General features: G+C 37.7%; 1 protein-coding gene across 3 annotated transcripts in view; it reads left to right on the forward strand.

The window, feature by feature from the left end:
* SAMD8 (sterile alpha motif domain containing 8) overlaps positions 1–12,830 on the forward strand; it is a 33,708-nt gene that overhangs the window by 2,109 nt on the left and 18,769 nt on the right. Inside the window, exon 2 of one of the 3 annotated variants that reach the window (XM_050960237.1) lies at positions 672–777. The exons of the other annotated variants lie outside the window; for them this stretch is intronic. The gene's annotated coding sequence lies outside the window, so the exon portion shown is untranslated. The remainder of the gene's footprint in view (positions 1–671; positions 778–12,830) is intronic. 3 annotated transcript variants of the gene reach the window in all.

Consider the following 12,830-nt stretch of genomic DNA (forward strand, 5'->3'; position numbering starts at 1 on the left):
ATACAACTCTCTCCTTCTTCCCCCACCCCCATCCCAGAAATGTAGAGGAGGAAGCAGCTGAACTCAAGGAGAAGAACATGGAAAGGAGATGAGGATGGGAGTACTGGGGGCAGGAGCAAAGCAGGGAGAAGAGCATACAGAGCTGGAGGGAGGAACAAAGGATGAGGAGACAGAGGCAGGACCCAGGGGGAATAGGAGCAGAGGAGAGATGGAGGCAGGAAGTGAAGGGAAGGGGACAGGAACTCGGGATATGATCTGGAGACAGGAGCCAGGGTGAAAAGGGAGGCTAGAAACAGAAGGTGGGGCTGGGGAAGGAGGATTCATGGTTATGTAACTAGAGCACACTCCCTTCCAGAACCTGAAATTAAACCCAGGATTCCGGAGTCTCAGAATTTCTTCGGTGGTCTAGCAAATAGCTGTGAAGCACACTGGCAAAGACTCATTACCCTACAGAGGCCGGTCCACATGGAGGATAACAGCCTGTTCCTGGTACCCATTACTCCTTGAGTTCAAGTACTAGAAGTTTGTGCTCTGAGTGTAAAGATCCCAACCCTTCTGATAATCCTCATGCGGCGCACTGTAGTTCTACATGGTGGAATTCTGTGTATGTTCTCTTTTAAAAAGCATAGGAAATTAAACTGAAAAACGTAAATTTCTGTTTTCTTATGCAGACGCAGAATATATAGTGAACAGTCTTCTGGCTTTCAGACAACTTCTTAAAACCTATTCAGAAACAGGATGTAAACACTTCTGATCCTGTTTGTCCTTAGGTTACAGGTAAATCTTTTATTTACCCTTACAAGCATATATAATCTCTTAGGCCTGTCCATTTAGGTCCTGGTGGAATGAATACTACATTTGCCTGGGCTTCTAATCAAGTTCTTTCCTTTATATGCACTCAGTTGAATTTACTTTTTTCCCAGCCTTTTAAAGGATCCTTTGCATTTGATACCGACCAGTGTGTATTTGTTTACATGCCAGCATTCATATCAGAGTTCCTTCATGTGCAGTCCTTTCTCAATTCATAATTATTATTGACAGTACTATGTGACATTCATGAATCTTAATCTGATCCTGAAATTCTTTTATGTATGTAGGCCGTGACCCTTCAGTAAGGACTGCATGAGTGAACCCCGTGCACCTGCATAGAGCCCCACCAAAGTCAATGGATGCTGTAAACTAATTCTTGGATTAGCTAGTGGAGCATCAGAACCCTTGGACTTTCACCTGCTACGATAATGCCATACAATCTGGGGTAGCACACGTTTTCCATGACATAACTTTTTGGGGGGTAGGAAGTGAAAAATGCTTAAACTTTACAGGAGAGTTAAATAGACTAAAATGTAACTACTAAAGCTAGAATTTTTTCCACATGTTGAGACTAATCACCTCTGTTTTTGCAAAAGTGTCGTGTGATCTTTGGACCTCCGTGACTTCAGCCCATGGTGGCTGGGAGCTGTAGGGTCCTGCTGCCTCCCACGGTGCCTGGGAGCTGTGGCGATGGGGATACCTGGCAGCTCCTGGCCACCACGAGGGGCGGAGGTACCCAGCAGCTTCCCGCAGCCACCAGCAGTGGCAAGAGGACCCCAGCAGCTCCCAGCCTGGATGGAGGGGACCCAGGAGCTCCAACCACCTATTGGTGGTGAGAGCCCTGGAGCTCCCAACTGGCCATGGAGGGCTTTCTTGAATTTTTCTTTATTGCCCATGACCTATTCATGATTTTTACTTAAAATATCCATGACACAATCTTAGCCTTAGCGTTAAGTGGTTAGGATCTCTGTTCTACTTCTCTGAAACAAGGTGGCACCTGCACCGGATAACCATGATATGTAACAAAATAATTAGCCCCAGTGAAGCACCAAAGTTACATTTACAGGAATAAATACAGTTATAACTGAGTCCTAAAAATCTGCAATTTGGATACACAAGTAGTTATGGTAGTCAATATATATTTTCCTACTAACAGGAACAACTCTAGAGGAATTGCTTCGTTCCACTAAATATAGAATATGTTTAGTGTTTTTTTTAAACTGCCTAAACTGTTCTCCGTGTTTGATTAGCTTGGAGACTTCATAGTCTCTCTGGGAACTAAATATAGTTGTCAATATCCATAAATTGTAACTCTAATGGTTTTTATTTTTCTGGGGATTTGACACAAACCAATGGAAGTGAGGAGTCCATTAATACTGATGATCCTTAATATAAATTGTTGGATCACTTAGTGGGGTTTGACTTAAGAGCAGCAAGTCCTTCTGTGTCACAATCTTGACACATATTTAAATATAGCTTTGCTGTATTTAATTGTAGCTCCTAATAATTTAGGTCCCAGTCCAACAAAGTGATGTGCATATGCAGACCCTATTCCTAGGCAGTCTGTCTCCCGCTCCTCCCACCCCCTGGATCACTTTGCAAGATTAAGTCCTTAGTTTTTGTGGGGTTTTTTTTTCTTTTAACAAGGAATGAAACTTCCTATGGCATTCTCATCTTGAAGGTTACTCTGCCTTTTCCCATTCTGTTTCCTTGCAGTATGAGCAAAATTGTGAAATAAGTGATAAATTTATCAGGTGGTAGGGCCACCATGTTCTTTATTTTAAAAATATGTGAACTGCAAAAGTTTTTATTAGAAGGCATACTGGTGGTGGTGGTTAATGCTAATATTTTTGTTAGTAGTAGACCTATTCATCTCATGAGGGTATTAAGATTGATCATTAGGCCCCAGTTCTGCAAAGATTTACACACATGCTTGATTTTATGCACTTGAGTAGTTCCATGGATGTCAATGTGACTTGGTTATGTAAACCTTTTCAAGATTGGGGCCACAACTGATAAAGGGCTTTGAAAACAAGGCATATTATAAATGCAAATAGTCTTACTCTTGACTACTGGTTTAGGTTTTTTTACATTCTTAGTACCAAACAATTGACGTGATTAGGTTGCAGTGCTCTGCTAGAAGCGACTTTTTTCGTTTAGAAAAAGTGAAAATATTCAAATTGATCTGTTTAGGTGGTCCCTTGCATCCCTTAAAGCCCAACTGATATTAACAGAGCTCTGCAAGCATATGGAAGTCTGTTCATACAGACTAGCTGGCAAGATTGGGACCAAATTTATTTTATCTACAGTGACAAGGCGCCCATGGGAAACTTGATAAACTAATAGGATATGGAACTTAAAAGATACTTGTCAAGGGTTCCTTCCCCACTCTGAACTTTAGGGTACAAATGTGGGGACCTGCATGGACACTTCTAAGCTTAATTACTAGCTTAGATCTGGTATCACTGCCACCATGCAGAATTTTCATTGTCTGGATCACTCCCTGTCCCCCCAAAACTTTCCCCTCTCTGGGTAGCCTTGAGGGACTTAAATTCCCTGGTGAACACAGATCCAAACCCCTTTGATCTTAAAACAAGGAGAGATTAACCAGCCCCCTTCTTTTACCCCCACCAGTCGCTGGTGAGTCCAGATCCAAACCCCTTGGATCTAAAAACAAGGAAAAATCAATCAGATATTAAGAAAAAAAGGCTTTTAATTAAAGAAAAGAGAGGTAAAAATCATCTCTGTAAAATCAGGATGGAAAATACTTTACAGGGTAATCAGATTCATATAGCCCAGAGGAATCTCCTCTAGCCTTAGGTTCAAAGTTACAGCAAACAGAGGTAAAATCCTCCAGGCAAAAAGGAATATTTACAAGTTGAGAAAACAAAAATAAGACTAACACGCCTTGCCTGGCTGTTACTTACAAGTTTGAAACATGAGAGACTAGTTCAGAAAGATTTGGAGAGCCTGGATTGATGTCTGGTCCCTCTTAGTCCCAAGAGCGAACAACCCCCAAAACAAAGAGCACAAACAAAAGACTTCACCCCACCAAGATTTGAAAGTATCTTGTCCCCTTATTGGTCCTCTGGTCAGGTATCAGCCAGGTTTACTGAGCTTCTTAACCCTTTACAGGTAAAAGAGTTAAGGGTTAATGCCTGTCTGTTTATGACAATACTTTATTTTGTACTTACGTGTGGGAAAGGTTTCCTGTTATTCTTGATAGCCTTTCAGTGGTTTAATATAATAAAACAAATGTGGAAACCTAATATTTCTAATCCTTCTGGTATAATTTTAAAGTGTCAGTCGTGTGTGTGTGTGTGGCGTACAGCACCAGTGCAACAGATTCCCAAGTTTCTGGGCACCTACACAATGTCAGTGTTTAATAATACACTACTTGTAAGTCATATGCATAGTATCTCTTCCTTCTCCTTTTTATTTTAATAAGTATAATAAGCCGGGTGGATTTGAGTTAAATCATGATTTAAATCTCTAGTCAGGAAGTCTCGATTTACATGGATTTCTACATAAAAGTGCATTTTTGTTGGTTGTTATAACCTTAATACATAATCTTCACAACTCAGAGATGGATGGAGGTTTCATTTTTAGAATGTACACACTATTCATTTTTAAACAGTGATTTATTTTTAAAACTTTTCAGATTAGATTTACAGCTATATCAGAAAATGAATGATTGGTTATTTCATTTACCAAAGGTAATTAAAGCAGATATTTATGAAGTCATTGGGAGGTGAAATATCTCCAAATTCAACAGGTTAATTGTTAATATTTGGAGGATTTTCTTGCCATGCTGTATTAGGAGGAGAACATCACCAAAAGGCATTTAAATTTTTATTTAACTGAAATAACAGTGTTACGTATTCTGGATTTTTTTCTTCAACAGCAAACAATAATTTAACAAAATAAGCATATGAATTTTTGAATTTAGTTAAACATTCAAGTTTTTTAAAATCAGGTTTGTTTTTGTTAAAATAGTTAAATCATAGAATATCAGGGTTGGAAGGGACCTCACGAGGTCATCTAGTCCAGCCCCCTGCTCAAAGCCGAATCAATCCCCAACGAAATCATCCCAGCCAGGGCTTTGTCAAATCTGACCTTAAAAACCTCTAAGGAAGGAGATTCCACCACCTCCCCAGGTGACTCATTCCAGTGCTTCACGACCCTCCTAGTGAAAGTTTTTCCTAATATCCAATCTAAACCTCCCCCACTGCAACTTGAGACCATTACTCCATGTTCTGTCATCTGCTACCACTGAGAACAGTCTAGATCCATCCTCTTTGTAATAGCTCTAGCTGGGAGGCTGCGGGAGCCCTGAGCCTTGCTGGGCTGGGGCTGGGATTTAAAGGGCTCGGAGCTCCCCACCCTTTAAATCCTGGTCCCGGCCCTGCGGCCAGATCCGCAGGCGGGATTTAAAGGGCTTGGAGCTCCCCGCCACTGCGGGGAGCCTAGAGCCCTTTTAATCCCAGCTGCAGAAGCCGGTGTGGTCCATCACGGTGTAGTGGCTCTTGTCGGTACGCCGTACCGTACTACTGGCTTGCTTTCACCTCTGCTGGAGGGTGCCCATGCTGTCTCCACAGTACTGCTGACGGTAAAATCTCCAACAATTGTGCATGAGGCACTCAAACTGCTACAGTGGAATGGACATCTCAAAGAACAGCAGTTAGCTACCTTTCTGTAACTTTTCTCCATTTGCTATGTAAAAATTTAAGAAAGAAAATAAATACTTGGCACTTACATAGTGCTTCAGATTTCTAAGTGTTATACAAGTATTAATAGAATGGTACAATAACATTCAAACATGTGTAAGTTACACTCTGTGGCATGGGAAGTAGGGTACTTAATCAGTTGGTTTCAAAATCCTTTGTCACTTCATGTGCCTCAAGTTATAACTGTGAATGCAAAGTGTTTGCATTTTTGGTTACTAGGCTAGAGGTCGAGCATTTCAGTGTTCAAGTGAGCCCTGGTCACCCATGACATTTAACAATGTGTAAGAATAAAATAGCAGTTGGTGTAATGTTCAGCTCACTGCAGAACATAATCACTTTCTGCTGGTTGCGAAGCCAACTTACATAGCTTTGAGTAATTTTTTAATACTTTCTCCATTTTATGTGCAGACATTACAAACTAAATTCCCTTTAAACATAATTGAACTTTGGAATTAGCAGTATAAATCTTATATAAAACATCATGTAGTTTAAGAAGTAAAATCTATTGAACACTCATTTATTTTCATTACTGCAAGTACTTGAAGAGGAGTGCGAGAGGCAATTTCTCTTTTCCAGTTCAAAATCTAGGGCACAGGGTGTGCTATGTTAAATACAAGATCATTTAGCTTTTCTTCATAAAGTAGTGCCTGCTTAGCATAACCTAAGACTTAGTGTTGCTGACCATGCCACTAGCTGTCAGATCAGCATTTTTGTAGCAACTGTATAAAAACAAGGTTTTGTTAAGAAAGTAAGAGTCTAACTTGCAATATTTCCCCTTTCCAGTTTGTGTCCACCACCATATTCTTGATCATATTCATACATAGAATCGCACATATTGCTTGAAAAACTTAAAATCAGCGATTGACTGTGCAAGCACAATAACTTTGGATTTTGCAATATACCGTATGTGATGATATTTTGAAAGCAAAGTCAGGGTCAGCACAATGCATTAATGAACATTCTTCAAAGCAAAATACTGCATTATCATGAGAGCTTTATTTGCTTTATATAGTTTGAGAACTTCACAGTACTATTTTCTTAAAGAAAAGCTTGTAATAGCAACCTGTGTTGCAAGTTAGATGCTGAGCACCTTGGGAGAAAAAGTCCTTCTAAAATAAAGGCAGTACTATGTAACTAGCTCTCCATGCTTCAAGCGTGGTACTACTAACTGGTGTATGAAGGTCGACTTCCTACTGCAGTCAGGATAAGTTCACATTCCTATTGTTCCCTATTATGTGTTCGTGGCTTAGACACCACCACTTCTGTTGCTGTCTAAGGCCACGTCCACACTACAGAGTAAAATCGAAATTAATAAAATTGATTTTATAAAACAGGTTTTATAAAATCGATTTTACGCGTCCACACTAGGGCACATTACTTCGGTGGTGTGCGTCCATGGTCCCAGGCTACCATCGATTTCCGGAGCGGTGCACTCTGGGTAGCTCAGTAAAAGAATGGGACCAATAACTTCGATTTCCGTCCACACTAACCCTAAATCGATATAGTAATATCGATTTTAGGATTACTCCTCTCGTTGAGCAGGAGTACAGAAATCGATTTTAAGACCCCTTAAAATCGATTTTAAGTGCCTTGTAGTGTGGACGGGTACAGCGTTAAATCGATTTAACGCTGTAGTGTGGACCAGGCCTAAGGGTGTTTAGCTACCAGTGTACTCAGACCCAAGTTCAAAGGGGGGAACCAGACATAGTTGTTTCACTTTTGAAGTGAGGGATAGGGAAAAAAAATGGATGCAGGCAGCATTTAAAACAGTAATGCCCATCCTGCTCCAGTCAGCAACAGTCTTTGATCCGATAATACCCATTCTGCTTGTTACCTGGCACCAGTGATTTTATTGTTCATCTTTCCACAGCACCTTTAGTTTGAGAATTATGAAGTCCTATGAATGCTTACATTTGGGAAGTTAGAAGCACAGGTCTGTTTTCATGGCTGACTACTGGTAATTCCAAAAGCACAGCGTTTCTGTCATGTTACTAACTTTGGGTAATCAATGATACTGTAATTTTGTATATTTAAATATGCACTTACTTAGCAAAACAACTTATGTTTAACAAAGCTGGTTATGGTCTGTTTCATACAGAAACTTTGCTTTTTAAGTGAACCGTGGATATTTGTGGTTTGAGGGGCCAAAGTATTGGAGTGAAAGACAACTGTGTATTTTCACATAATGGTAACACTCAATAGATTCATTTTTTGTTTTGGGTGGGGTTTTTCTGCACATAGACCTTAAGCTTTAGTCATAGTTCAACAGTTGTACATGTCCTTAATTGGGAGGAAAGGGGGGAAATGCCATGCAAAAGGAGAGAACGACTGTTGATAATCTGACTCAATGGAAGGTCTCTGTAGCCCATAAGCAACTAAGAAGCTAGTTGCAGACGTTGCTCATGTCAGGGGAAAACATATTCCACCCTTTGACATTTTAAGTTCTTTGCTTGCCAGGTATTACTCATCGTGGACTTAGATATTTGGCTTCAGAGATAAATCAGGCAATGCAGAAGGAAAGTAAATAGCTCTTTCTGCACCATTTCCTACAAAGTACAAGTCTAGTTATCTAGGTGACTTCAGTCTTTCCAGTTTGTCACTTTTATATGCCAATTTTCACTGTTAATATAAAATTTACTTGGAGTGAAACAGATTTCACTTAGAGTTAGAAGGATCAGAATAAAAGTTGCCAAGGAGATCCATATTCTGTGCAGTTAAACAGAAATTTCTTTAGATGCCTCCTATGGTCTAGCCAATCTATTAAGGAGTTCCCTTGAAGGATTCCCTTTTAATTAGAAGAGTACTATCCACTATAGTGGAAGAAAGAAGGGATAATGAGAGAAGGAAAGCCAACACGTCCATGTGTATTCTCAGTCAGAGCTGTTTCCTACCAGTGAAGGGAGAAGAGTAAAAGACTCATTAATTCCTTCAGGAATTACGTCATGCAAACCTTTTTTTTTTTTTTTTTTTTTTTTAAAGGAAGCACACAAATAACATGGTGATGAGTAATAGAGAAAATCCTAAAATTTTCAGTTTCAAAAGTTTGCTTCCCAACTTTTCCTGTAGACGTAAGTTGAAAGTCTGCCTTACTTTAACTGCATTTTAGTACTATGTCCATCAGGGCAAGGGGCTTTTCCTGGATTAATTTTTACACTATACTTACATATACAATCATTCCATATTTGGAATAACTTTAAAATGTTACTTGTTAATTTAACACTCAGATGGATCAGAATATGAAGAAACTGCTATTTTGAGAGGAATAAAACTATGAAAATTAATGGGAGTGGGTTAAAGTAGAGTTTGAGCTTTACAGGGTAGATTTAAATAATCAATTTTAATAATGATTTAAATCATCTACTGGAAAACCTTGATTTAAATCACTGATATTAATCTTGTCTTGCACTTGTATTTTTTTTAGTCTCATTGCTTGGTAGCCATTAAAATATGTTGATTTGCAACTAAAAAAGCCTTTACACTAAACTTGCTGGTACTTTATGCTAACTAGGAGGATAGGCTATATCTCAACACATTTATTTAAGCAATAGAGTTGCTTTTAAATTTATTCAGATTTTTTTTACATTTTTGTTAGAAAATGGTGTATGATGCGTTTCTTATTTACTTGTGTTATTTTACTCACCATTTGTGTCAATCTGCGTTTGGAATTTGGAGTTAAATTAAAATCTACAGAAATAACTAATATAAAAGTTTTAAACTAAAAGTAAGTGTGCTGGGCGTATAAGAGTTTATCAATACATGATTTGCATTTAAAATCAATGTGTTGTACAGATGAAGTACTATGTGTAATTAATGAATTGAATAGATTTTTTTTTTCTGGTTGCCATTCCTTCAAGACTTTAGAACTAGTAGAGCTCATTCTCTTGCACCTAATTTTTATTCATAGATTGGAAGAGATTACTTTTTAACATGCAATCGGCTTATTAACTTTCAGTGAATTACTTAATGAATTCAACTTGTTGAATTCATTGACTACACATATTACTTAATTTGTTTAATACTCAGGTTATATTACATTAGCAGAATTATTTTTATTGTTCAGGTTAAAATGGCTTTATATGAATTACACATAAAAAGAGGGGAAGAAGCCTTTTTAGTTCAAACAAACTGGGAAAGATAACTGAACTAAAATGAACTTGCAACTGTTGAAACTGGTAAAAGCTGTAGGGGGGAAAAAGAATTATTCCATATCATATAAGGGTTTGTTTCTCTTACCGTTTTTTAAATTTACCTATGCCCTACCTCAGTTTTCCCTCCTCCTCCTATGCATTTGAAATTAGTAAGCAGCTCCTCTCAGTTGCATTGTGCTTTAGATGTAGACCTTTCCGAAGCACAACCTTGCCAGTACTGACCTTTGATGTATTGGTATGTGCTTGCTCAGTATTATTAAATCACTCTTATTACATGGAGTTTGAGGGGTGATATTTGCCCTGCAATGTCAGAGGGAAAGGTCTGTCTAGTGTTATAATTCTTGATAAAAAATGTTAACTGAGTTCTCTGGGATTCTGCAAAATTTTCTGAGTTCATCCTGAGGAATTGCTTTGTGATAAGGAAAATCAGTGGATTTTTGAGTGAATTCTTGGTGAATCTAAATTTAGTGTTTCTCAAAGCCTTTGCCAGTGTACAGTATCCATTACAACAGGTATAGGAAGCAGCTACTTGTCTTTTTTTTCCCCCTTCCTTGTGTTGCCTCTATTTCTGAGCAGGAAAAATCAGAAGCACAGAAAAACAATTTGTAGGTGTTAAGGCAAGATACTTTGGTACAAAACAAAAAATCCTGTAATAGTTCATTTGGAATTAGTGATCCGCATAATGCACCTACTGCTAGTAGTCGTGTATTGAATGGAAAAAGTAAGGTTATTTTGAATGGAAAATATTACAACTCTTTTATACTGAACAAAGGCAGTAAGGGAACTGTCAGCAACTGGAATGATTCCTTTTTACAATGACCTTTGTATTATAACTTTACTCAAGTTTAAATTTGAAAAAGTTATATGTACATTAGGCTGTGTAAAGTTAGCTCTTACTGTAAAAAATTGTAGGTTTAAGAACATCAGATAAACTAACACATCTACCACTGATAAAGGAAAGCAGAATCATAGCTCACCTGTTTGAATTAATCAATATGCAGATCAGCTTCATTATTTGGTGATATCAGTCTTCAAAATGGTGTATAAAAGTATACAGTGCATAAATCCCATTGTTCTACCCCTGCATATAGGGAGTCAAATTGCATGGCAAAAACTCTTCCAGCAATGCATTATGGATGCCTTGGCCATTATTTGAATCAATATGTTTTTAATAAGGTTTTGTAAGTATTAGCTCTATATGCAGCGTTTTATTTGTGATATTAAATGTTTGTGTTAGAGATACTGTCAACTTGCAACCTAACACATGAGTAATTTCAAATGCTACACTTGGTCAAAGAATGGTCATTCTGGTCATATGGTTGTATTAATATTAATATAGATTAATATAGATCTCAAGTTTCTCCATGACTGAATTGTTCAAATTAATTTCCCCACTTTTACAGATCTTGCTTACTCATTAATGGCACCTGTTACTTCTGTTTTTGTTCAGCATTGGACTATGTAGTATGTGTATACTTTGCATTGGAGGGGGTTGTATAAGTGTGTTCTGAGATGAAAAGGGCATGGTACTAATTCTGAGAGTTCTTAAGTCTTTGATAAGCTTTTTTTTCCCATGTGTGTGGTGCTGGTGGTAGTGTTGTTGTTTTTTTTAAATTGTTAGCTGAAGTATTGGGACATCTGTCTCTTCCTTGGAATAATATTCCACAGTCCAAAAAGATGTCTGGGAATACTGGAAATTTTCCCAACAGCATAAATCTTATTTTTCTTTTATGTAATATCATTGACACTAGTATTGCATCATATTTTAAAAGAAGATTTGGATTCTTTTGGAGCTAGATGCAATGCTTGTTTCACAGTAAAATACAGGTTAAAAGATTGTGGCAGCAATGTAAAACAATTTGAAGTATCTGTCACTTGGATGTTACTGTAGTTAAAATGGATAAATTAAAATATGCTTACACTCTGAACATGCAGAATATTAGCATGAGGCATCTTAGGCATTATAGGTATTTAGCCTTCTCCTTGTTGCTCTTATGCCCTATATAGTATATAATTACAGTACATATCTTGTCATGAAACAATGAAATATGTTGATGCAGAAGCTCTCCTTTTGTTGCAACAGGAGGCTCCAAGGATTGTGTTTTTTTTCTTGGAAATGACAGTTCATAGCTGGACAGAAAATAGTTTTCTGAACATGATGTTGTGTTGCCAGCAGGGAAAAATACCCATTCCTGATCCATAAAATGTTGAAATGAGACTGCTCTTTCAATCAGGTTTAAGGGAGAGGAGTAAATATTAAGGAACAATAATGTGGAATAGGAGTGCTCTGGAATCTCTGTGGGGAAACTGAGCTGGAGTGGGTCTCAATCGGTGATGTCAGGCATTGGGGGAACTCTGAGTTATAGGGAGTAGGTAGCAGACAATGAAAAAGGAAAGTAGCTTAGATAGTGCAGTGGGTTAACGGTAGTATATATTTTAGGATATCTATGTTGAACTCTAAAAAGGGCATACATTAAAACCAGCTGATCTCATCCTATTTTCCATTTCTATACATCACAAGCAGAACATGACTAGACACAGCACTGTCTTAAGGGGAGAGATTAGGTCTGAAATAGCAGTGTATTATAGGTCAGGACTGAAGAGTCGATGGTAAAGTTGCATAGGGAAGTTTTCATGGTGTCTGCCTATGTTTTTACCTGGCTTGTGAATTGCACACTGCAGAAGAGTGCAGTGATGAAATCTGTATCTAAACAGAAAAGTTTTTGTCATTGGAGAACAAACCAAACCTACTGATACCCTTATATAAGAACTAAATTATGCTTTAGAAAACAGAATGGATAAAGGAATATAATTAAAGAATAATTATGTTCTGGTTAGCAGTAGCTCAGTATAGTCTATTCTGTGTGTGATTTTTAGCTAACTTTTTTGAATAGCTAGAATTCTACAAAATACCTCAAGGATTCAGGAAATGAATTTAAAAAATCCTTAAGAATCCAAAATAGTAAATTGGATCAGTGACTATTATATAGTAATTTTAAATAAGTGTTAGACTTTTACTATTCATTTAATACTGGATCTACATCTTAATACTAAGGGGAAATAATTTTAATGTATTTTCTTATTCAAGTCATTATGAGCACACAGTATGGTTAATGTGTGTACATTAATTCTTTGGGAATATTTT

This window comes from Gopherus flavomarginatus, chromosome 6, assembly GCF_025201925.1.
Source record: "Gopherus flavomarginatus isolate rGopFla2 chromosome 6, rGopFla2.mat.asm, whole genome shotgun sequence".
Lineage (NCBI taxonomy): Eukaryota > Metazoa > Chordata > Testudines > Testudinidae > Gopherus > Gopherus flavomarginatus.